This window comes from Anser cygnoides, chromosome 25, assembly GCF_040182565.1.
Source record: "Anser cygnoides isolate HZ-2024a breed goose chromosome 25, Taihu_goose_T2T_genome, whole genome shotgun sequence".
Taxonomy (NCBI): domain Eukaryota; kingdom Metazoa; phylum Chordata; class Aves; order Anseriformes; family Anatidae; genus Anser; species Anser cygnoides.
In genome coordinates this window covers 6,978,172-7,004,812 of record NC_089897.1, presented here as the reverse complement: position 1 = coordinate 7,004,812, position 26,641 = coordinate 6,978,172, and the positions used below count along the sequence as shown (strand labels likewise).

The 26,641-nt window shown below is 40.2% G+C and overlaps 1 long non-coding RNA gene across 1 annotated transcript in view; it reads right to left on the bottom strand.

The window, feature by feature from the left end:
* The window catches only part of LOC106041306 (uncharacterized), a 124,879-nt gene extending 102,783 nt beyond the window's left edge, over window positions 1-22,096 (bottom strand). Inside the window, exon 1 of the long non-coding RNA XR_010826571.1 lies at window positions 19,300-22,096. This is a non-coding gene — a long non-coding RNA (uncharacterized lncRNA). The remainder of the gene's footprint in view (window positions 1-19,299) is intronic.
* Window positions 22,097-26,641: the final 4,545 nt, after the last annotated feature.

The following is a 26,641-nucleotide window of genomic DNA, read 5'->3' as shown; positions in this document are numbered from 1 at the left end:
GAAAATTTTGCAAGGGCTATTGTTATCCTGAAACAAACCATTTTTCAGATGTCTGAAGCAAGTTAATAGATAAGCTACACTCAGAACAGTTGCACACTAACACCATTTTCAACAGTTATCTAATGTGCATCTCTTGCTATTTGCCAACAGCAGTACTCAAATTACTACACACTAATGTATCACTGAACTGTAAAAGCTATTCAAGAAAACAGAAAACAAGCAGCAAGATTTTGCCACAAGACTGCTAGCTACCAGCTGATGCAGGAAAGCCATCTATAACAGATAATATCACCTTCTTACTTGCCAGGTAAGTATGACTAATTGCTGACACATGAAGGAAAAAAAGTTTCATTTACTTGCAAGTAAACTTGGCACCCTTCTGCTGAAGTCTTCATGCTTCCTCTTTGTTTCCTGCACAGGAGGGAAAACTGTGTGGAGAAAGTTCTGAAAAATCTTAAAGGCTTTCTGCTATGTTGTAAGTTGGATCAGTTATTCTGATTACAACTTCCAGAGTCAGCATAAGGAGAATGGCACTATGAAAATTAAGGCCAGCCATTCCAGCAGTAGCAGACTGCTGTATAAGCTCACAGCTACTGACAAATGCACAACTTTCCATCCAATTAAGAGACATCTTTCTGAAATCGGAAGATAGCGTCACCAACAACATTAAATTATAATCAACCTAGAAATGGAGGACAGAAGCAACACTCTAGAGTGTTCAAAGCAGCCCAAGGAGATAGGAGACCTCCTTGTTCATTTTCTCTGGTTGTTTGAGAGAAAAAAATGCTAAATACAACTCTTTGCAAGACCGATCCTTTTCAAGTATCTTGTAGGAATAAGATACAAAGGTGACTACATAAAAAGTAAACAATGATTTATGTTGCGAGGTGTTTTTTTTTGTTTTTTTTTTGAGATAGAACTGAAAATGAGCAAAAAAATATTGTATACACGTGGCATTTATTTTACTCTTTACAGTTTCCTACCTGCATTTTTCACATAGGTACTATGTCTCAATCACTGTAATGCCCTGAAATACTCTTTCAAAGAATATGCACATTTCTGAAAAGGCTGTTTGTTGATTTGTTTGTGTTGTTGTTTGTTATAAGAAATAAAGTAATTATGAGCATCAAAAATGTTTCTGGGCTGACTCCTGTTGCTTTCCTGGCGTTTTTTCCCATGACATTCTACCAGGGGTTGTTCAAACAAGAAAAATGTAGTTCTGTGGTTTACTCATACAAAAAAAATGGGAGCTCTGGTACTTTTTTAGTCCATATTACTAGCAGGGTTCAAGAGTACCCTCTCCTCTGTCATGTGGCTCTGGCTGTTCATAAACATTGCTCTGACCAATGGGTGCAAATTTAGATACTTCTCAGAATGATTTGTTGCCTTCTCACGACAGTTGCAATCCCAGACTGGATTGGATCCAGTGGGAAAATGTTTAGACAAAGTACTGCACTAACCAACACTCCTGAAGGGTGTGCCTGTGGTATGCCTGTAACAGAAAGTTTACAAGAAGACATTAAAAAAAATACATCATGCTATGACTGCATTTTGCAGAGTGAATGGCCTATTCACTGGAAGTAACACTCCAAAAGGACTTCAGCAAGAAGAACTGAGCATCATGCAAACATGCAGTCATGATCACGATCTCTAACACCAGCCATTTGGTTCAGCTCTGTTTAACCCAAATATCATGACAGTCCTGAAACAGAAAACAAAGAAAAAGGAGGTACATGTGGACACTAGACGAGGAAGCTATCACTTAACCTGCTCCTCGAAACATTTTTCCTCCTGACCCCTTAGATTTTGACTTTCAAGAGCCCTTAGGAAATATTTAGCTAAAAAGATTGTACTCCTCATTCAGTGCTCAAACAGGAGACATAAGCATGTAGGGACTGGAAGTCAGAAAGAGAAAATACAGCATGAGATTGGAAGCATCTCTACTGTGCTGCACTAGCCAGAGCATCACCAGCAGGCTGAGGGAAGTGACTGTTGGCCAATATACAATGGCTTCCACAGTGAAGATAAAAAGATGAAGAGACAGGCTGTTGTGGTCAAGACCACCACAAGGAAGTACCAAGAGTACAGGGCCACTATTACTAGGTAAAATAGAACTCAGTGAGTGAATTGATTTGAATGCCAGGCATACCCATTCTGCCACCTAAATACTTTCATATCCACAAACATTTCCATCTGTGCTCACATTTTACTTCCAGATTGAGATTTGCTTTCTGTTCACTGCAGAGTTATGCTGGAACAGCTAATGTACAGCTACATCCCTTTTTTGCACTCTCAGGAATCACACAGCATATAGGCTGGGGGGGGAGAGAATTTATGTCCATCCCAACTTAAAATTCTGTAGTGGTACTAATGGCTCCTTTGGTGTCTTCTCAGGTACATCAGAAAGACTTAGCTCTGATACCCAGCTTAGGCCACAAGTTGTTCCACTGTGAACAGACAGAAAACAAAATGGTACAATGCTTTTACTGAAGTATGTCTGCCAACAAGAACCAATGAGACAGCAAATGCAGAAACACAACTTCCTTAGCTACAATTCAGCTCCTTATAGACTTTGCCTTCCTTATTTCCAGTACTTAAACCTAGCCTGCTGCATTTCTTCTCACCAACTAGTCTAGAACAACACTTCCAAACAGTGGGGTTTTTTCCTTCCCCCTTTTGGTTTTCCCTTTCTTATTGGGTTAGAGTGGTTTGGAATCATTCTATTTGCATAGATGCCACTTAAGTGAACATACCTGTATAACATTTCTCCCTCAAAACATTTCTACACTCAAAGGCATTTTTGCCTTTGCCTTCAATTTGCCCAAAGACTACTTTGCCAGTTGCATAGTGTTGTATCTTGGTGTACCTACCATAGGTGTTGTAGCCCCTTCACCTGAGTTTATCAGTTTTCGGTCTTCCTGTTCCAAATTGCTCTGAATAGCAGAGTTGCTATATGCACACATTCACATAACACAGAAATAATTATTTATGTCTGAAAGCATGACACACACATGGTTAGAAGTTCATTAAAAATACATTCTTACAGTCCCCTTGTGATAGTATGTTTACGAATATCCTTTCTGCCTCAGAAGACACCATTATTGAGCTTTTCCTCATACCCTGTTTATTGGAATGTTACCAAAAGCCCTTTAGAAACTATAAAATGTGAGAAACTGCAATATGAAATGATCTGGAAAAACCTCCTTATCTGCCACTGACCACAGGTAATGCTAATTCAGTATTATTGTTATAAACTAATCCAGTATTATTGTTAAATTACTGTTAGATGCAGTGCTAATTACTTTCATTCCTACTTTTGCCATGAATGAACAAAATGTTCTTCATAAGCCAGAATTTATTCAACGGTGAAAGATAAAAAGCCAGAGTATGTAGGAATGAGTTATTAGTTCTCAAAATGCATGTCCTTCATTTTATGTTTATTCTCAGTGTTTAAATTCACTTTATTTCTAAATCAGAGGTCAAACTGAAATGTCTCATATTTATTTTCTCAGTGTGATGGAATAAGCAGAATGGCATGGTGTTTCTCCATGATAAATCATGTTAACTTATGTTACAAACAATGGCTTAGACTTTATCTGAGGTGTACTTTGAAGTAGTAACAGTATACAGCTGAGACCACTTTTCTCAAAAACTAGGAAGCTGATGATGATGGTGCCTTTGTGCACAACCCAGCCCTAGAAAGAGGTGCTGAACTTAAAGATCCATGGTTGATTTTATGGCAGTGGGAGAAGGAATTAAAAGAAAACCAAGACAAAAAATAGAGGACATTTGAGCCAATAGCAGCAAAACCAAAAACCTTGTTATGCTTGTCAAAAACAATTTCTTCACCTTTTAGACCCTAAAAAGGATTTTGGCATTACTATTAAAGTATCCAAGCCTCTGTTTAGCCTCTTCCTTTTGAATAAATTTAAGAGAGGGAGTTATGCTCTTTCAGGAGAAGAGAATGAACAAGGAATCAAATAAACATTTCAGCATCTTGTATTGGACCACACTATCCAAACTGCCAGCTCTAAAATGAGCTATACTGGAGGAGAAAAAATGCCCTCAGCATACCATGCCAGCTCTGACCACACAGAGAATGTCTCTGTGTAGCCAACGATATTCTCACTGTCAAAGAGAACAAGTGAACGTGAGAGGATTCTTACACAGAGGTCTTGAGGCTGGTTAGTATGACTTGGCAATATCCCTATGGGCTATTTTTATACCCCTAGATAAGTAACATGTAAAAACTGTAAAAGCTCAATGGCTACTTAAAAGAATTTACTCAGGCAGTTAGCTCCACTAATACATCTCACTTATTCTACATTGGAGGAAAGGATCATGAATATAAATCAACTTCCAGAGCATTAAATATTTTTTTCTCCTTTTTCAGAGAAACGTACATTTTTAATATACTCACCACTGTAAAAGATTTTTTTTCATTACACCCTTGAAAACAAACATCTACTCATGATAATACCAAGAGGTGATTTTATTCATCCACTCAAACATATTCCAGCACAACTGAGGACCTCATTTTATATAAACTGGGCACCATGAGATGCAAATGCACCACCTCTTCGCATTTGATGGACTCAAATACAATATCTTTTCCTGAGAAAAATGCAATTGCTTGAAGTTAAATAATATCAATAGCAGAAAGAAAATAGAAATATAACTCTGATTTAACTGAAAGAAGAATCCTCTGTGAAACTTCCATGCTGCCCGTAGTGCCAATGCAACTGAAGTTTTGGGTTTATTACTAGAATGTTTAGACCATTAAAAAGAACAACATTGTTGTACTCAGAACAAAGGATTCACTAGTCCCGTTTCCAACTCTGGCCAAAACTGGATACTTACAGAAGGAAAAAAGCTAGTGTACATTCTTGTTTAATAGCTGGTAAAGCTCTGGATACAATTTAAGCCCCAAACAAAAGAACATAGTAAAACACCTATGGGTCTCAGATCTATGAGATCTGAAGAACCTAATCAACAGCATGTATTTTGCCACTCAATACAGAACTAATTCTTATGCTTTTACAGAAGGGGGGGGGGGGGGGGGGAAGGAAGGCAGAAAAAATTACCATCAAATCTCAGAATCTATGAAAAACGAAGAATAACAAAGAATACAGCAGGAAACAAGATTCTAACCAACAACTGAAATATTAAATTATCCTAATCAAGACAGCTTTGAGGTCACCAAGAGTCAACTGCAATTTATCATTTATTAAGTTATGGGCATAATCCCACAATAACAGATTTGATTAGCCTCTGGAACTCACAGATCAAAGATATTCAGACAAATCTTTGTCTTCTGGAACAGGCTTAGAGTGAAAGCAATTAGAATACAATATTATTCATTACATGACCAAAAATACCATGTTTTCATAACTGAACTGAGGCTTGAGAATATATTCCCAAATTCATGTTTGGGAAGACAAATTCACCTCAACACTGGAAAGAGGTCATTAGGGATTACAAAGAAGAACACAGCAATGTACATTCACTTCCATAACACACACCTACCGCAACAGGAAGTAAAATGCTGCAGAAAGTAATCAACCACAAGACACGGACATATCACCTCTCATGATGTTTCCTGTCATGGCATGTATCATTACAATCATCCATTATCATATATGTCATATATCATAATTAGCATGTATCACAGGTCTTACATCCTGCCATATCTTTGATACATATGCTGTTAACCACCTTAAACCATATCAGTTGGTATGTTAAGAATGATAACGTATAATATGTTATCAACAAATGATAGTGTTTGATGGGGCAACCTTTTGCTATTTTAAATGGTGAATGCCAGCATTCACATTGCTGGCAGCACAAACCATGGTGCATGCTGTTATGATACAAATAGTGGCAGAACACTAGCTTATATAAAACTCTGAATCCTGGATATAGAGGCAGCAAAGGTACTTGCTACTGTCCACGACTGTGGCATGTAGTCCAAAAAAGTACCAATATTCATCATTTTATTATTCGTAAGTCTGACATTTGGTTCTACTTATGCGATATATTCTTTTCACTCCCCTTTCACAACCCCTTTCACAATCCCCTTTGGGGATTGGACTAGATGATCTTTCAAAGTCCCTTCCAATCCCTAACATTCTGTGATTCTGTGTGATTCTTTCCCTGTGCTGTAACATTTAACCATCTTCAATTCACATATATGATTAAAGTTTGTGTTTCAAAAAACATACATGTTCTTGGCCTCTGAAAATCACCAAGAAACACTTTACTTCCACAGCGCAGACCCAGAGTGTCTGAAGTATATTTGCATGTTGTATTAATAGAATTCAGAAAATTGCTCTACAAAATTCCTAAAAGAGAATCAGCCAAAGTTAGACTTGGCATCTGCACAAGTCTCTGCTATTTTTTGGAATACTTTGACGACACTCATGTTATTGTCTCTCAGTTCATTTTTCTGCTCATGTATTCCCCAAAGAAGGAAAGAATGGTATTCCTGTTCTCTGAATAAGGACACATCTTGTTCGTTTGAGTGATTTCATTTTTTTTTCCTTCTCTTTCTTGAACTGTTGGATCTCCTAACTCTTGCTCTTCCATACAAGAGCACAGAAGTCATTCTACTGCTTCAAAGTAAAAGAAATTAAAAAAAAAAAAATTACCAGCAGAGGAGACACTTGCTTTCGATTCTTGTTTTTCTCAGCTGGATACCGTAAACAAAGCCTTCAGAGATCACAGAAAGCCTGTTAGTTAACTGTATCTAAATCAGTAACACACACACAAAAAAAAAAAAAAAAAAGAGCTGTTCAATGCTGACATGAGCAACATTGCAATGCATTCCCTCCAACTGCACAAAGCTATTTTGTTTCATGTGTACACCTCCAGACGAAATAAAGGTGCACTGTGAACAGGGTTATGCTCCTATAAAGCTGTTTGTGAAGGAACTCTGCAGTCAGTTGAGAATATTTTCATCTTCTTTCTTCCATTTGATCTTCTCTGCAACATACTTTTTGTATTACTCCTCACATTTTCCCTCCATCTGGTTTCAGAATTTGATTAGAAACTTGGAAGTTCAACTTGAACAGTTCAATGCAAAGAACTAAGCTGCTTCCAGACGTTTTTTTTCTCCATGGAGGATCTTAAATTCAGTTGCAAGGTTCTTTTTACTGTATCCCTGCCTAAACTGGAAGCCACATTCTTAGTAAACACTTTGCAGCTCTTGTAAAGAGCAAAAATCCCTAACCCCTGCAAATATAGGAGGGCCCTGTTATCCTGAAAGAAACAAACCCTGCAAAATAGAGGATACTGTTTTAAAAACATTTGCTATACAAGGTGTCATTATATGAAAGCTGCTTCTTGAGCAGGATACAATACACACTTAAACGATGATCAACAGTTTCACCAAAGAACACCTCTCATGGAATCATAGGAACACAAGGCTGGAAAGGATCTACAAGATCATCTAGTCCAACCATAAAACTTTAAGGTTCCACCGAGATATAGCAGAGCTCAATCTAGAATTCAGGGAGATCACAAACAAAAAAAAAAACACCACCCAAGTTACTGCTCAGAAAAAAAATAACTCAAAATGTTCAGTAATAAGCACAGTTCAGATGGGTTATCTATGTCCTTCCCTGTACAGGATCAAGAGAAGCAGGCAGTCATCAGTTGTGTAGTCAGGTCAGGAAAGGATGATAGATGGTCCCAATTTCACCACTAAAAAACATCTTTACCTTAAAAGCATTAAAACAGCATATTGAGTCAGACAAAAGACTGATCTGTATCTACTGAACTGTTTGCAACAAGGCACATCTGTGAAGTATACAAAAGACAGGCACATAAACACTCAACATAAACGTGAGTAGAAAGATAAACTGGTGGTGATCTGGGAACAGTGACTCTCCCATAACATCTCAAATTCCAGGGCAATAGCCAGAAATGCTTAATTCTCAAGGACCTGTGAAAGTCAAAAAGAAAACCAGATATGAGCCAACATCAGCAGCAAGAGAAATCCTGTGATATCAAACATCATTCAAACAACACCACAAGCAAAGTCATGTTCTCAAAGGCATTCTGAATCACCACCTTGAACAAGCATCCACAAAAAGTTGTCTAACTAGTACAGAAATGCAGAAGACACCTGTGAAAAAGGCCTTCAACTGCTAGCAGTAAGAATTGGTGAAATGAATTTAGGCTTCCTACATTTCTAAGTAAGTGAAACAAGACAACTAGAAAAAAAGACAGAAAGCACTATTTTGAGCACAGTGCTATGAGGAAGTAAGCTTCTATATTCATCCTACTTTTTTCATTTGTGTATTTTTTGTCTACATTCAGAGTCAGATACCACTCCATCTAGGCTGCACCATATTAATGTTCTTTGCAGTATTTGTTTGCAGAGTTCACAGAGAAACAATTTGATACATATGTAGGACATATAAAGGAAATGTTCTGGAGTTATCTTATATTTACAATTCAGAAGAGGAATAAGAGAGATGAAACTTGGTCTGGACTGTTCCTGAGTAGTCCCCATCTTTCCTGGGAAGCAGAACCCAGGAAAGGCTGTATGAGTATTAATGATCATGCTCATCTTACAAACTGTGATCTGTCCATAATAAGCAGTACGTATGCCTCCTTCCCTATAAGATTTTCTGCTCAGATTGCAGTTTCTCCCTGATTCTTCACTACAGATTTACCTAGACATTTATTTCCAATCCTGAGTGTGTGATGATGCTACGATGCTTATTCCAAAATAAATAAATAAATAAATAGTTCCCTCATGTCACTTTAAAGTTACAACTATTCTTTTAGAGGTTTCCCCTAATCTGCCAGCAATTCTACTTCTGTCTTCCACTATTCTGGCAGCTTTTTGCACCTTGATGTCATCAATAAATTTATTACAGAGACTCCATTACATTACCCATCTGTCAAAGAAAACATCAGCTAACACAAGATTTACTGCCATTTAATTTATTTCATTTGATTCTTCCCTGTATGCAGTAAGAAGTACTAATAATTGATGCAGCTTATTTTACTGCGAAAAAAAAAATCAAGGAAAAAGACCTTCTAATAACTTATCACGGATCTTTGTTTAGATTTATCTTGTTTCCTTCAGCTACACAGCTTAGGGAAACAATACCATACATAAGAGACAAAGAAAACTCCCACTACAGAGGTAAACACTATTAAATCCTAAAAGGTAAGTTCCCTTTCCCAAGCAGATGGCATGAGTTGTCCAGTAATATAATAAATCAACACAATATAATAATACAGTAACAGTGAATAATAACCAGTACTTTATAAGTTGAGATGAGTTAATGAAAATATCTGACTCCTGTGGCTGAGTATTCTGTAGGATGTACATTTGAGGAACTTGATTACATAGCTCTGATATCTGGTTCCTAACTGACCACAAATGAATATGACAATCATATTCAACTATAAATTCTAGAAATTAGTAAGTGTGATACAGGTGTGCCAAGAGATGATCACAGTCTTCTGGAACAAGAAACTTTATACCTGGTTATGTACAATTACAGAGCAAAACAGTCAAGGAAAAATATATAGAGAAACGTCTTGTGAAATTACAGTAATTATTGTTCAGTCTGGTGGCATTTGTGGGACTACGTTAATTGTTTCAGGTTGGTAAAAATAAGTTGCTGGTTTTAAAAAAAGACAAGAAGGCAACAAAAGTAAATCCTTCCTCTTTGTTTATCCAATTCTCTGTCTAAAAGGGTACTAAACCTTATCCCCATTTACAAGTCCCATTCACTTTCAGACTTCTTTTTTTTTAACCACTGCTTTGAATGAAGTACAGGGGTTTTTATCTCAGAGCAATCAAACTACAGCAGCATTGGCCTACCTGTGGCCTTGGGGTAACTCCCGGCATCCAGAAGGTTAAGCATGCAGCCAGACAGGTTCTCCTGCATATAGCTCCATAACCATTTATGGGGTTACTACAATCTGACATTTTTTATTACCCATATGCTCTAAGTTCTGATTTCAACTGAACAGCAAAAAAACTGTGAGAGGAGCTTTCCAAAAGCTAATAAAAACACGGAGGATTCAGGTGATCGGGGTTTCTACTGGTGTACTCTAATGACAGTGGTATGTAGCAGATACATAGATTAGATCAATATGCCTGTAGTAAAGAGTAGATATGTGCCCCAGCCCACTGTATTCCACTAATTTCTGAAGAACAATGAATACTTGAGGAATGAGAGAAGTGGAAGCTTAAATCCTTACCCAAAGAAATTTATATGTGCTTTCCAAACTTGGCAGAAGATCGATATCTTTTTACTTTTTACCCAAACCTCTGAAATGCTGTAATGAGTTACAAAGCATGGGGGTCTACTGGACGGCCTGTACTATCTTTTTAGTCTTCAAGTTTATTTTTTATAAAATTATTTTTATAAAATTATTTTTGAATTCATTTATTATAAAATAAACCTGAAAGGGGTTCCTTAGGGGGTTAGTATTGGGACTGTGCTATTTAACATTTTTGTTGGTAACACAGGCAGTGGGATCGAGTGCACCCTCAGCAAGTTTGCCATTGACAACAAGCTGCGTGGTACAGCTGACACACTGATGGGAAGGGATGCCATCCAGAACAACCTTGACAGGTCTGAGACATGGGCCTGTGCAAACCTCATGAGGTTCAACAAGGCCAAGTGCAAGGTCCTGCATCTGGGTGCACAACAACAGTCTGGGCAGAGAATGGACTGAGCATCCGTGAGAAGAACCTGGGGCTGTTGGCTGATGAGAAGCTCAACATGAGCCACCAAAGTGCACTTGCAGCTCAGAAAGCCAACTGTAGTCTGGGTTGCATCAAAAGAAGCATGGCCAGCAGGGTGAGGGAGTTGAGTCTCCCTCTCTACTTCGCTCTTGTGAGACCCCATCTGGAATACCCCAGCACAAGAAGGACATGGACCTGTTGGAGCAAGTCGAGAGGAGAGCCAAAAGGATGATCAGAGGACTGGAGCACCTCTCCTACAAAGACAGGCTGAGGGAGCTGGGGTTGTTCAGCCTGGAGAAAAGAAGGCTCCAGGGAGACCTTGTTGCAGCCTTCCAGTACCTGAAGGGGGCCTACAGGAAAGCTGGAAAGGGACCCTGTCAGGGGGTGTAGTGACAGAACAAGGGGTAATGGCTTTAAACTGAAAGAGGGTAGGTTTAGACTGAGAGGAGGAAGAAATTATTTACTATGAGGGTGGTGAGGCAGGAGAGCAGGTTGCCCAGAGAAGCTGTGGATGCCCCATCCCAGGAAGTGTTCAAGGCCAGGTTGGATGGGGCTTTGAGCAACCTGGTCTGGTGGTGGGTGTTCCTGCCTATGGCTGGGGGTTTTGGAACTAGATGATCTTTATGTCCCTTCCAACCCAAAGCATTCTATGATTATTACAGACACTTTACAGAAATGCTGTTAAATAACATTTGTTCCATTTCTACAATAGCAACAGTTTTAAGGGCATCATACTATACAGGGAAAGGACAGAACTGGAGCAAGAGCAGTACTACAGGAGCAGACTCCACAGGGCAGCTCAACTTTTTATACTTTAACTTTTTTTTTTTTTTTTTTTTTTACTTTTTTACATATTCGGAAGATGTTTAGATGTAGAGCTTAGTGATATGGTTTAGTGGAGGACTTGTTAGTGTTAGCTCATAGGTTGGACAAAGTGATCTTGGAGGTCTCTTCCACACTAAATGATTCTGTGATTCTGTGAACTCTTTGGACAACTAGTTCTAATTCAGACTAGATTTCATTTTGAACTCCTAAAATACTCCACATTTCTGTGATTTACCCATGTACAAGCACAAAATACTATTGCAATCTATCAGCAATCTTTATTTTTTTCCTCCTAATTGCTTATATTACCAATAAGAAAAAATTACACCTGGAAATTTATACCAACTTGCCCACAGTAGGCAATGGGGAAAGATCACTAACTACTCTCCCAACATGATACTTATAAATCCTACTAATTCCAGTGCTCAGTTTTGTCCACTGTTGCTCCTGTGAAAGCATCCTGCTATTCTGACCTCTAATTACTTTAGAAGAACAGCTCAAGTGCCCTCTAGTGTGACTTCAGAATATCTAGCCCGTGCTTTTCTCACTTTTTTGGGACTAAATAAGGGGTTTTGCATTTGACTTGAAACATTTTTTCCACAGGTCTGTAGAATTTTATGACATAAGCTACTCTGAACAACTGCTTTGACTGAAAAACTGATGGTCATTGTGATTTTTTTTGTGAAGTTGCTGAACGATAGCTACCACTAGTTCCACAGGCAATTACCTGTTTTATTCCCAAAATGCAAAATAGCAACATTTACTCTATGTTCTGAATTTTTCTTGACCATTCCATCTGTTTATGAAGTAATGCTGTTGCTGGATTTATTTTCTTAAAATAGATGGCTTTAGAGCATCACAGTTCTGGAAAAAAAGGTATAGTCATTCTACTTCCTTTTTCAGTTTCTTTTCCTTCCAAACTTTTAATATACATATACCAAAGTAAATTTTATTTTTTACCTACTGCATTTTTAGTAGCTTGTTGGCCACAATTAAAATTTTCTGAAATGGTAAAGTAAATCTTACTTTTCTATTCGAATTACTTTCCTACCTGAGTCAATTTCAAGAAATGTGGCCCTTTTAAAAGAGCTATTCAGTCTGAATAATGAGCATGCTTAGATCACCTCATAGCATATGTTTCTGGAAGCTTTTCTGGTGCAGTTGCACAGCCTTTCTGAAACAGGTTTCCTATTTAAGCTAATACTCTTATTTAGTAGCATGACCATGAAAAGATAATAAACTCAGGCACCAAATGGATTCATTTTTTCCAGACTAAAGGTAGAAATGGGAAGAATACAGGCTGTGGACTAATATTCTTTCAGACATCTTGCAGAGTTGTGAAAATTCTCAGAACTGACTTGAAAGAAACGCCCAATATACAAACATACATTCTAGTCATATCAATGGCCCATCGACTTTTTTGGCATCTGACAGTAAATGCTTAAAGAAACAGCATAAGAATGCCAATATAAGGACAGGGAGAGTACTTCCCTAGTACTAGCCTTCTGGAATTCAGTGATGTTTGTTTTAAAAAGTGAACAGGAAAAAAAAAAAAGTGAGAATAGTGGAAATAAAGGACAGCCTGACCTATCCAGCTGTGGAATGATTTCAAAAGAAAAATCCTGTCATTTGACTCGTCTTTACACAAACAAATTTAAATGCTAGAACTGTGTCTCAAATTCTGCCCTCCAGTTCAAAAGGCAGTAATGAAATTCCAATAGCTTTTTCTCAATTTTTGCTAACCACATTATCCTATTCCACTCTTAATGGCCTTTTCTATTACTTCTAAGACCTGGGAAAATGTTGAAATCTATTTAGAAGTATGGCAACTTTCCAATCAGAAGTAGCAGCTGCAGCTAGGATCACCAGCTCTCCCTGACAGAATTTTTCTCTTGTTGTACACATACAGTATCACAGTATAATTGCATCAATGTATTTCCTATAATTCCTCTGCTTCATGTCTTAATTCCTTATCCTCATGTACTTTCCCCTGAAGTCCTGCATAAACTCCACTTTCACGTTGTAGGTGCGTCCATGTGCTAATATGTCCTCTGCAGCAATATTTTCCCCTCACATCATTATCTATCTCTATGCACACATTTTTGCTCATGCTGTAGTCCCTTCAAGTTCAGAAGTAAGTGAATCTCCATAGCACAAGAATTTTAACTAACATTAAAGGTCATCTAGTGACTAATTCTGAAGAAAACTATTTAGACATCATGACTCTGAAAAATATGTGTTCTGATAACTAGAGGTCTTTTGAGGAAGAGCCCAGCTATCCCACAGCTGTTGATGGGAAAAATCCATTACTGCTGAATAATTTAAAAGCTTTCATAAAAACGTGCTGGATTTTTTTTCCTCTTTTAAAACATTTCTTTCATCAAAATTAACTTCTTTAAAAATTATGAGCAAACCAGGTACCAGACTAAAGTTCCCCTATTATTTTCTAGCTTCATACCCGAGGCGATCGGCTCCGGGGCAGACGCGTTCTGCAGCGGAGCAGGGGATCGCGGCGGGCAGGGCTTTTTTTCGGCATCGAGACCACTCGAAGCACACGAGGGAGCCGCCGGGACCCGGCAGCCCCCGCGAGGGAGGCTGCCGAGGCGTAGGCAGAGCCAGCAGCGCGCCCTCCCCGGCCGTTCAAAAGCAGCCCCTGGGGAGCGCGGGCGACCAGGGCGCGGCGTGTCAGAAGGGCGGGGGGCGTCAGTTCGCGCAGGCGGCGCCCCTCGCCGCGCTTTTTCAGCGGTCTCTCCCTTCGGTACTTGTAACCTGTTTGCGAGGAACCTGGCCGTGGTACCAACCAGGCAGAAAACCATGGCCTCCGCATCTCTTGCGGCCTCTCCAGCCGCAGTCACCGATGTGGCTACTCAGGCAGAGGGCTCGGGGAAACACACCACCGCCCAGGTCTTGGGCTGCAGGGTGTGCCCGAGTCTTCTGTCGGTATCCGACAGCAGCAGCAAGGGGTACGCCTGTGGGAGGTGTGCCCAGGTTGAAGAACTGCTCAGCCAGGTAGCGGAGCTTCGGGAGGAGGTGAGCAGGCTCAGGAGCATCAGGGAGTCAGAGAGGGAAATTGACTGGTGGAGGTGTACTCTACCCTCTCTGAGACAGACTCACGAGCCCGCCACAGCACAAATGTCTCCTGCTATGCAGAAGACAAAAGTTCCCTCATCCCTCCAGGCAGTAGGAGGAGACCTAGGCCAAGGGGGGGAATGGAGGCAGGTTCCTGTTCGGGGTGGTAGGCGAGCCCTGTCCCTGCCCACCTCACCTTCCCATCTATCCTTATATAACAGGTATGTGGGTCTAGAACATGACAGTCAGAACAATGAAGTAGACAAAAGCCTGTCCCAGTTGGAGAGGATGCCTAAGGCAAGGCAACCTACCCCCTGCATTGCTACATCTTCTGTCAAAAAAAAAAAGAAGGGTTATTATCATGGGGGACTCCCTTTTGAAAGGGACAGAGGGCCCGATATGCCGACCGGACCCAACCCACAGGGAAGTCTGTTAACTCCCTGGGGCTCGGGTGAGAGATTTCGCTAAGAAAGTCAAGCGCCTGGTACGGCCCACCAACTACTACCCGCTACTGGTCTTTCAGGCTGGTAATGACGAGGTAGCAACGAGAAGTCCAAGAGCGATCAAAAGGGACTTTAGGGCTTTGGGGCGACTACTTAAAGGATCGGGGGCACAGGTTGTGTTTGCCTCTGTCCTTCTGATAGGGGGGACCGATGCTGACAAGCAGACTCATCACATTAACATGTGGCTTTGGGACTGGTGCAACCAGCAGATCTTTGGGTTTTTTGATCACGGGAAGGTCTACGCGACACTGGGCCTGCTGGCACCAGATGGGATGCGCCTCTCTTAGAGAGGGGTAAGGATTTTTGCTCAGGAGTTGGCAGGGCTGATAGATAGGGCTTTAAACTAGAGTCGAAAGGGGAAGGGGATAAAACCAGGCACACCGGTGATGAGCTAAGGGATGGTGCGCTAGAATCAGAGGGACTGTGTGCTAGTGAGGTCCTTCGGTCGGCTCCACAAGGTGCTGCGTGTAGGGAGGCGCACTTGAAGTGCTTCTACACAAACGCACGCAGTATGAGGAATAAAATGGATGAGCTAGAAGTCTTGTCCCAGTCCCACAGCTACGCCATCATTGGCATAAGTGAAAGCTGGTGGGATGAGTCCTGTGGCTGGTGTGTTGCAATAGATGGTTACAGGCTCTTCAGGAGGGACAGGCAAGGTAGGCGGGGTGGCGATGTATGTGAAGCATGGGCTGGACTGTGTGGAACTTCAAGTTGGCGATGGCAAAGTTGAGAACCTCTGGGTAAGGATTAAGGGATGAACAAATAAAGGGGATGTCGTTGTGGGAGTCTATTACAGACCACCTGGCCAGGATGACAACGCCAATGAATTATTCTTTGCAGAACTAAGAGATGCCTTGAGATCTCTTGAGATCCCTTGAGAACTTCCCTTGTCCTTATGGGGGATTTCAACTTGCCAGATGTCAACTGGGATCACCACACGGCTAACACAAACAAGTCCAGGAGGTTCATCAAGCACCTAGATGAACTTCTTGGTGCAGGCACTAAGGGAGCCAACTAGGAAAGGTGCCCTCCTAGATCTGTTGCTGGAGAACAGAGAGGGTCTTGTGGGAGACATGGCAATTGGCGGCTGTCTCGGTCATAGTGACCATGAAGTAGTTGAATTTAGAATTTATGGTGACAGAAGGGAAACTGCCACCAAAACTTCAGCCCTGGATATGGGGAAAGCAGACTTCAGGCTGCTCAGGGAACTAGTCAGCAAGGTCCCCTGGAAAACTGCTTTTGAAGGCATTGACGTCCATCAGTGCTGGTCAATCTTTAAGCACTGCCTCCTAAAAGCACAAGATCAGGCTATTCCAAAATATCGCAAGTCAGGCAGGCAGGGCAAAAGGCTATCCTGGCTGACCAGGGATCTTCTACTGGAGCTTAGGCAAAAAAAGAAAGTGTACAGCTGCTGGAAGGAGGGTCAGGTGACGAGGAATACAGGGATGCTGTTCGTGTTTGTAGGGAGAAAATTCATGTGGCCAAAGCCCAGCTAGAGGTGTTTTGAGCAAATTTGCCAATGACACCAAACTTGGAGGAGTTGTAGACTCTGAGGGTGGAAAGGCCTTGCAGAGAGATCTGGACAGACTGGAGAGCTGGGCGATCACCAACCACAGGAAGTTTAATAAAAGCAAGTGCTGGGTCCTGCACCTGGAACGGGGCAACCCTGGCTATACGTACAGACTGGGCGACGAGACGCTGGAGAGCAGCCCCGCAGAGAGGGATCTGGGGGTTGTGATTAACAGCAAGTTGAATATGAGCCAGCACTGTGGCCTGGCAGCCAGGAGGGCCAACCGTATCCTGGGGTGCATCAAGCACGGCACTGCTAGTTGGTTGAAGGAAGTGATTGTCCCACTCTGCTCTGCGCTGGTGCTGCCTCACCTCGAGTACTGTGTGCAGTTCTGGGCACCACAGCACAAAAAGGACGTGAAACTGTTGGAGAGTGTCCAGAGGAGTGCAACGAAGATGGTGAAGCGCCTAGAGGGGAAGATGTATGAGGAGCGGCTGAGGTCACTGGGCCTGTTCAGCCTGGAGAAGACGAGGCTGAGGGGAGACCTCATCACAGTCTACAACTTCCTCATGAGCGGGAGTGGAGAGGCAGGTGATCTACTCTCCGTAATGACCAGTGATAGAACCCGCGGGAACGGTGTTAAGCTGAGGCAGGGGAAATTTAGGCTGGACATCAGGAAGAGGTTCTTCACCGAGAGGGTGGTTGCACACTGCAACAGGCTCCCCAGGGAAGTAGTCACTGCACCAAGCCTGTCTGAATTTAAGAAGCGATTGGACTGTGCACTTAGTCACATGGTCTAAACTTTTGGGTAGACCTATGTGGTGCCAGGAGTTGGACTTGATGATCCTTATGGGTCCCTTCCAACTCAGGATATTCTATGATTCTATGAACATGCCTTGCTCATCATTTTTGTAACTATTCAAATCTTATTTTTTTTCTTGTCTTCAGTGGTAAGCCCTTGCATCAATTTGTTTGCATCACTGTTGTTCATAATAGCTTTCTCTAGTATCTTCTCATTCTTCTGGTATGCCTAAAATTGGCATGAGTTGTGAAATTTTCAAGACAGAGCAGAAGAGCTGTTCTCACAAAGGCATGTGAAGTTAAAAGCAAATCAGATGCTATCATGTTTGGAATAAAGACCCTTAAAAAACAGGACCAACATAGTAAAGTATGTCCCAGTATGTCTGTGATTTTCCTTTTCCAGCCTGTAAACATCTTAATTTAACAGTTCCTGATGAGTGTTTCTCACAGGGCTTGGTAAGAATTGTGGATGGGGAGGAGGGCTATAAAACCCATCGAAGTATTGTATATTTAAGCATACAATAATTAGTGATTATAAACACAGGCAAATTTGACTTAGCATGAAAAAGGACATTTTGATCTTAGTGACAAGTTCTTCAGAAAATTATCAGTCACTACCGGCACTGACTTCGGTCTTAAAATCAAAATTAGCTGTATTTCCTACCCAGATACATGAACAGTTGAACACCTTTATGAGATGCCAGATATATCTGAATTTATATGAGTACATTTGCTCTGGAAAGACATTTTGTACATCTCTAACATGCCAGCAGTTCTTACAGATGCAACAACCTTGCGTAAATTGGCAAGAATAGCTTTGGATACATCGTTTTTAAGAGTTCTTCCTCTTCTCCATTCCTATGCTTCCTTGCAAACATCTATGCAAGATAAATGTAAAACTCTGCACCGTTTCATTTTATTCTAGACGCAAGCATTTACATGACAGAATGAAGCTCATATTAAACCTTTCCCTTCTATTTTGTCCTAGCAGAAGAGTAACTCAGGGCAAAATTCATAAAACCTGTTTAGACATCTCAGTCTGATTGAGATTCTGTTCTCAGCAACAGCTCATCCTGCAAGAATACCTACATTTAGTTGGTGCTTAAACTCTGAACCACAAAATTCCCACAAGATTCATAAAGCTTGTAAAGAAGCTGCCAGGTTCAAGGAGTAGAATGTTATCTCTGCCTATAGCCTCAGATCTACCAAGTACCTACACTCTGAAGGTATCTTATGTGTAGAAACCATTCAAGTCAACATGCAGCCAAGCAGAGGAATCTACTCTATGAGTGAGGAGAACGATTCTGCTCTTGCCTGTCCTTCACGTGGCTAACTATAGTCAAGCTACTGGAAGTGGAGCCATTACCATTAATCATCCTGTAGAACAGAGAAATCTCCCCAAAAATGAATGAAGTCATTTACCATCAACCTGTTGGACTGAAGATTCCTTGTAAAAGAAACCAAAACTTCTCTTAGATAACTCTATGTCCAAATATTTTTCTGATACAACATAGGTAGAGCTTTTCTCTGCCAAGAGAAAAATCACATTTCTGTAATGATGGTACAGCAGGCAGCTTGGTGGTCCCCCAGACATAACAATAACAAAATGCTACTAATGTTGCAGCTTTTTAACTCCAAAATATTGTCTATGTGATTTAGAGGTTAATAAAGAATGAAAGCTGTCAAGCCCTCATTGAAATATATATATATACATACATGAAGGCTTACTAGACTTTTTCAGTTCCTTTTATTTTCTTCTGTTTAATAATTTTACATTAAGACAGGAAACAATTCATGTTCAGATATCCAACTGCCCTGGGTTTTATTGAGCATTTCTCAGTGATACTGAGCACCTTCTACAGTTCATACATTACCTTGTGCTGCTGTAATTATCCAGTGAATTCAAAATAAATCGTCTATACTTGCATCAATTGCTACCTCAAAGTAGTTCTGTGGATGCAGACACTTCTCTCTAAGGATTTCTGATGCTTACTGGGCAACCTCATCCACTATTATAATGAGATGCAAACCCTACAAGTGTTACTCAATCCCTGCTGCTTACGGTCTTCATCTTCCATTCCTAGAATAATTACGCAATTGGAAATAGGTTTGAACTGAAGCCAGAGTCTGTTGGTGGGAGCATGCCAGGCAATACATTGCTTGTTCACTCCCCAGGAGCTGATACAACTTACAGAACTCACTGGTGGAAATTTTATTTCTCATCATGTTACAAATCACCACTGTCCTTTGTGGCAATAAAGCGAAATGCAGAAAATATGTGGCCAATTCCACCAGTCAGTTCTCCTGTTTCACATTCCAGTCATGACACATTTTTGAAGTACCACAGAAATGTGTAGTTTCAAACCTGTCTAGTAAGCATCCTGGATCCTGAGGCACACACTTTCCATTGCCCTTTGGACCAGTTTCACTTTCCTACTGGGCTCAAACAATTTTCAAATCAAGACAACAGCAACGGCACGTTCCATCCTGTGGCGCAGCTTGTGAGTTGGGGCCTTCGGGACCTCTGTGCTCATTGCATGAAATTACATTGGCCCCCAAGAAATTGCCTCAGGCGTATTCCTGGAGTGGCTGGAAATGCATGCAGTACCTTACATTACCACAGATTTCTCCTTCTGAGACAGTAAAGGAACCCTGTTGCTACCCAGGCAACAAGCAGAACTATGCACCCTCCTCTAGATAATGGCATGCAGCACAGAGATTAGCAAAGCTTTTTATAGGCTTTCTCTAATAGACATTCCCAGGCCATCATGAAATAAGTCACTCATCTTTTGTATTAGACTTTAATTCCCTAAAGAGAGGAACAGATTTACATCAGAGTAAACCTCAAGGCTGAGCTAGGAAAAGTTCTCATGAACTCACAATTGTGGGAACACTCCAGTAGCCCCAGTCTCTCCAGAACATCTCCTATTTCATGATGGGGCCTCACTCTGACTGTGATACATGCCTTATAGATCTGAGAAACCATCCTGAGCCCAGAATAAGTGAACAAATGAAAGCTGAAAGCTCTGGAAAAACAGCCCTTTCATGGGTCACTGGGCATTAAGACAAAGAAGCACTGGCAGTACCTGAAGGTATTCAGTCTGCAAGAATGAGAATTATAATGTCAGTCCTTCACACTAAGAAGGCTATAAACATAGGAGAAAAGTATATACAAGTGTGCATTTACTTCTTGGTATATGCAGTCCAGGAAGAATTGGGAAAGTCGGTAAAAGACAGACTGTGTTGTATCCTGTGCTATCCTTCCCTACTATATTTTTATTTGTACTTTTATCACATTCTACACTGTGGCCAATGGAACATATCTGAAGAATAAAATGATTTTTTATCCTTGATGTTTGGGCCATTTTCTTTGCAATTCCAAAGTATTAGCTGATTTGGATACTATGAGAATGTATTTTAGGACATTATGTTATAGGAATGTTATGACCTTACTTAATAACGAGGTGTACAGGTGAGGATTTTTGTGTTTTTTTTTTCCAGCAATGCATACAGTAAGGTGACTTATTTCTACATATTTTTAGTTTCAAAGTGAAAAGCACCACACCGTTTGCTTATGGAGTGATAAGGTTCAGGTTGAACAGGGCATTCTTATCAGTGGTGGAAGGAACCTTAGGCACAATTATTTTTTTCACCATGTCACATAGAAGTAAAGATAACAGGAAAACAAAAGAACAAAATAGAAAAAAAAAAAGCAGCATGTTCAGATTGTCCACTTCCAGGTCAGTGAAAAATATTTACTGCTTCAACACAATAAGTCTCAAAAGACAACACAGAGGGAGATTCTAAGGGTCATGTATGAAAGAGCAAATGGGCAGTAACAAAATATGTTGAACTTCAGGGAGAGCATCTCAGCTCTAGCTGACTCAGTAAGCTAGATTATCTCAAAAATATCTCAGACATCACACACAGCAGAAAAAATCCTTCTAAATAAATCTTGAGCAATAATTTTGATAACCTATTTTTTCTTAGTATTTTTCAGCTTGGCAGATAATGTTACTACCCTTTAACTCAGGTTTCCTGGGAAACAAAGCATCTTCTTATTCTTCTAATCCTTCAAAGGAAATGAAGCCAAATTAAAACATTTTGTGAGTGTTCATTAAATTTTATTATAGCTGTTTCACAGACCTATCAGTGTCAACTGCCTACAACATACTACTGTTTAATGTGTAGCAAAACCAACTAAACTTGTTTTTTGTAACAGTCACTTCTTGTCCAGGGGCAACATTAATCAGAGACATTTCATTTCTGGGCAGTTCTTTGATTCATCCCAAGACCAGGAAACACTCTGCTTTCGAGAACTGGATGTTTCTATTGCAAAAGTGATTGCAAGCAGCCCCCAAGCCAGCTCCAGCCTCTATTAAATATCTGTTTGTCTACTTTGACTTTCTGGAGGGGAGCACATCCTTTGAGTTACAGATGACAGCAGGGAATTCAGCTATGATACAGAACCTTGTTTCCGTTTTTCCTTTGGCTAGGGCAAGTTTATTGGAAATGCTTCATTTGGCTCACATGCAATCACACGTAAGAGTGTGTGCATGCCATGACTGCTTACATAAGCCTGCAAACTACGTCATTGTCAGTCTTTCTGTAGATATATCCTGTTCACTGAACTCACACATGGGACAGTCATTTTTATAAATAATAAGGACCATTCATCTGCACCTTGCAGAGGAACTTACCTTAGTAGAAAGTGTTCTTGAATCAAAGTGGAAGTGTGCCACCCACACAAATGGAGTAGACAGAAATCAGGTCCAAAGAACATAAGGAACCTGCAGAGAGAATGTGTTAGATAACTGTCAGTGTGATAACGCTTCTCATCTGTTCAGTGGATGGTTGGGAGTAGGCAATCAAAAAGCCAAAATGGGATTAAGAGCTGCTTATTCAGAGAGAACAGAAAACAAAAACTGTATAGTCTTCTATCCTCATTCCCATTTTTGCTATTAAGGGGAGAAATAATGCTAGAAATAATATCCAGATGACACTTGCTGTAGAAATGACATAGTTTACAGGATTCTGTGATTTTAAAAACTTACAATTTTTTTTCTGAAAAGCAGCTCTTTGAGGTAGGCCAGGATTTGAGTCACATGGAATTTTGGACACTCATAAGTAGAGAAAACTGGCACAGTACAGTTGTCGGAGAATCCAGCCATAGTTCTCAACAGTTTCATACAAGTTTTGCAGATTGACGTGTCATGGAACTCCCAATGCAAAGCAAGTAAAATACTAAAAATAATAAATTAAAAAGTATGGAAGGAAAGAAAGGAGCAGGCCATTTGCTCAGTTGGAAAAGTACTGTGCCTTCTGACCTCCCTTGTACCCCAGTAAAAAATTCCTGAGCCTCATTGTGAGACAGATGCAGTGTTGCCAGGCCTAGCATTCCAGCAATTACTCAGTGGAAATGGAAACAGCAACACAGATGCCAATGGGGTGATGCAAGTTTCAGTGTCCCTGTCAGAATGGGAGTCCAATATGGTTCCTGGGCTGTTTGCTTGCAATTTAAAGTCAGCTGTAGTTCCATTTATATCACACATTTAAGCAACGAAAGAAAAATAAAATTTAAGGGAACTCCTCCTCATTCCTTGGCGTACGCTTCTCTGAAGGGCTATTTTGGACCTTGCATGGGGAATTTGAACTTAGCATACATAGAAAGCTCAAAAAGAGGAAATCTGAACAATTGTGTGCACAGCTAAGAAGCATGAGCATGAAAGTTTTTCTGTTCATAAATCATAAAATTGAAGTAATTACAGCACATGCTTGTAAAACACAGGAATGATTTCAACACGTGAAAAAAAAAAGGAAAAAAAACAGTAGTGTGACATCTTAATCTCTCAAAGGTTTATAGCTTAGCAAATAATACTTTCAAAGACAACAAAAAACAGACTAAGAGGAGTAGATCAGACCTAGAAGAAGAAGAAAATTCAGGCCTGCAGGCAAACATTTAAACTGTTTTAATTCTAAAGTCAGTTTAGAAATGATCTTTATGAGATTACAGTCTCAGACTTTCTTTTAATAAATTAAATTAAACAGCACTTGCTAAAGCAAGAATGGCTTCTTATCCATCTCTCATTACAAATAAAATAAAAATACATGTTTAGTAGTATTTAAATATCTAGTGCTACAGTTGGATAACACTTCTTCTTTCAAAAGTTTCCCAGCATACTCTGTAATGAGAAAATAACCAAAAAGAAATGTTCTTTGTCCCAGGATCTATATAATTTCAAATCTAACTGCAAATAAATTTCCAGGTTAGAAAGTTGTTACAAATATCCATTTGCTTGTTTCATCCAAGAAATACTATGTAAAAACCTACAAGGCAGAAGACACTTCATAACAGAAGATTCTTCAATATACAAAGCAGAAGCTGAGTGAGATACAGTGCATGGATTTTGAAGTTGGACATGTTAAAGATAGAAACAAAATGTCAGTCTCCACACCAAACATCACTGACTAATGCAACTCATGAAATAACATTGTGAATTGTCTGCTGATTAAATATTTACAGTTTGATAATCCTATTCACAAAAATATCATGAGTCAGTCCTTACCTAAAATGATATTGATTTGTTCCATAATAACCCATGAAATGAAAATATTAATCACCTTTGTAGTTTTTCTCAAATATCACTTCATAGATAGAAATCTTAGAAGTCACAAACTTGATAATAATAAAGGTTGCATAGCTGCTGATTATCAGAAAGAAAAAAGAAAAAAAAAAGCAGAGAAAATGAAGTGGAATGACAGATATTGTTACTTTTAGAGCAAGAAATACATTGGATTTGAGACAGAAATCTACATACCTGAAGCGAGGCAGCTTTCCCAGTCGTTGTTACAGTATAAATACTTATTGCAGGTACATCAAGACGGCAGTATTGCACATCAGATATCCTTTTTTTCTCCCTTTTGCCAGGCCTGCTAACTTCTCCTGCCCTCGCTTTTATTCCTTCCTTTGCAAAGCGCTGAGGATCCTGTGACAAAGAGCTGGTGCTGCTGCCTGTCATTGATTTTGCTGCCTGATCGGCTGTTTCGACCAACAGGCAACAGCCAGAAGAGGGTGCTGTCGCATCGTAAAATGCAACGGGCAGCACAGACGTGCAAATCTGACCAGCACCATCAAGTCATCTAAAATGACAGCTGCGTGAGGATGGAATAAAGAGAGGTACGTGGACCTAGTGAGTCCTGAATAATGATTTCTGTTTTGTTATTAGCATCAGTTCTGAAGAAAAGGCTGCAAAGAGACTGTTGGTTTCTGTCCCACATTTTGTCCAAGCTAGCTAGTGACAAGGGCCAACTTAGTGTGACACAACATCCTGAGGCTCAGATCCTGGGACTGGGACTGAGGCTCTGTGACTGAGCTGGTAGCAACACAGAGAGCAAAAGAAGTCTGGCCCTGTAAGCCAGCCTTGCATAGTTTGCTCACAGATCTTTTGTGGTCCTAAAACATCATGAGCTGCCAGCACAGCTCATACTTACTTGACTTTTCCTGTTCATGGGGACCCTGCAGGAGGAAGCTGTCAAGTATTTTCTAGAGAAGCTAAGAACTTTGTGGTGAAAAGCATTACTGTTGTCAGAATTCAAGTGGGTAGTGACCACGTACCCATTATCCATGGGTAGAGATCAACATGGAAAGGTAAGGAAGAAAGGAAAAAAAAAAGTGCTATCTTAATTAAATCTGGTTTGTGCCTCCGTTTGTTTTCTTTGGTAATTAAGGTAGAAAATATTGAATCTAGTCAGGAAACAGTTCTAATCAGCTCTCCCCTCCAAAATAAAGGGATCCTGTCCCCCACAGTTCCTCCCATATATTCACTCAGATTCTCCCTTGGCTCTCTTGAATCTGTTTTGCTATCATGAGCTTGCAATGAGCTCCACTTTCTTAAAAAAAAAAAAAAAAAAAAAAAAAAAAACACTTATCTGAAAGACCACATTTAATTTTAATCCTCGTTACCTCTACCCAAAATAAAGGCACCAAGCAGAATTAAGATCTTCCTCCTCTTTGCTACATGCACATACTGTGTAACTGTCCCTGCCACAAAGAGTACACACAAAAAGCAGATGAGACAAACCAGGTCTCACAGGTTAAGTGAGCTGCACTGGGTCATGCAGGGATATATGGCAGAGCTCAGTATAGATAGCGTGACCCTCCCAAGGCCCAGTTTAATGTCCACCCAGTGAAGCCAAAGGTATTAATATAGGCAGAGGTGTTTCCTGCTTGCACTATTCCTTTCTCCATTCCCTCCTAGACTGAAAGGTTTTATCAACAGCTAAATTAAAACTCAAAGGTAAATTCAGTTTCTTGCCCTTGGAACCTGGCTTGCAATTTGCAACAATAGAAATTTACATATACTGTTTATTCAAATCCAGATTTTTAATTTTACATTGAGAAAAAAAAAATCTTCGCAGCTCCCTGGCTACTGAAAACTGCCTGCGAACTCTTAGGAATGAATTTTGCTGTATTCAGATGTTGAGTCTAAAAATCCTGATCAGAGCTCTATGAGAAATTGTGGAACTCTAAAGGAAAGTTTTTGACAGATGATCATTTGATCTGCTTTCAGGAAGAAGACACATTCTGTGGTTCTTTCTACAAGAACTTTTGGTCCAGAGACCGAGTGAGGGGAGTGGGACAAATGCTTAAGTTCACAAGCTTACATTTTCTGCATGGACTGTTTGCTGGCCCCTTTGCCATAGGGGGCCCCTGGTAACACAGTTTAGAGAAAGAACAATGCAGAAGTACCTAAATCATCATATCTGAAATGTTTTTGAGAAAAAAATAATCACAAAAGGATTGAATCAAATCCACATGGCGCGATCTCACATTTCATGACTACAGACAAAAGAGCTAGATATCAAGAGAATATGTTCTTTTCATTGCAAATGACTTCTCTTCCAGAAGCAATGAAAAGTTAAAATAAATGTATCTGCAACAATAAGTGACCAGAAAAACCCAGCCACGTAGAATGAATATCAAATTGAAGTCACTATTCAGGGCACCAGTTGAAACTGCTAGCATAAACATATTTATCATCATAGGAAGATATAGTTATCATCAGTTCAACTGGACGGATGGATCTTGCAGTGGATTTCATTCACTGCAAGATTTATGCAGCATGGAGATCTACTATTTATGAAGGCTGAATGCCCTACTCCTAAACCGTTTGGGAGAGCAAGCATGAAAATTAATTGAGAAATTTTTCAAAAGCT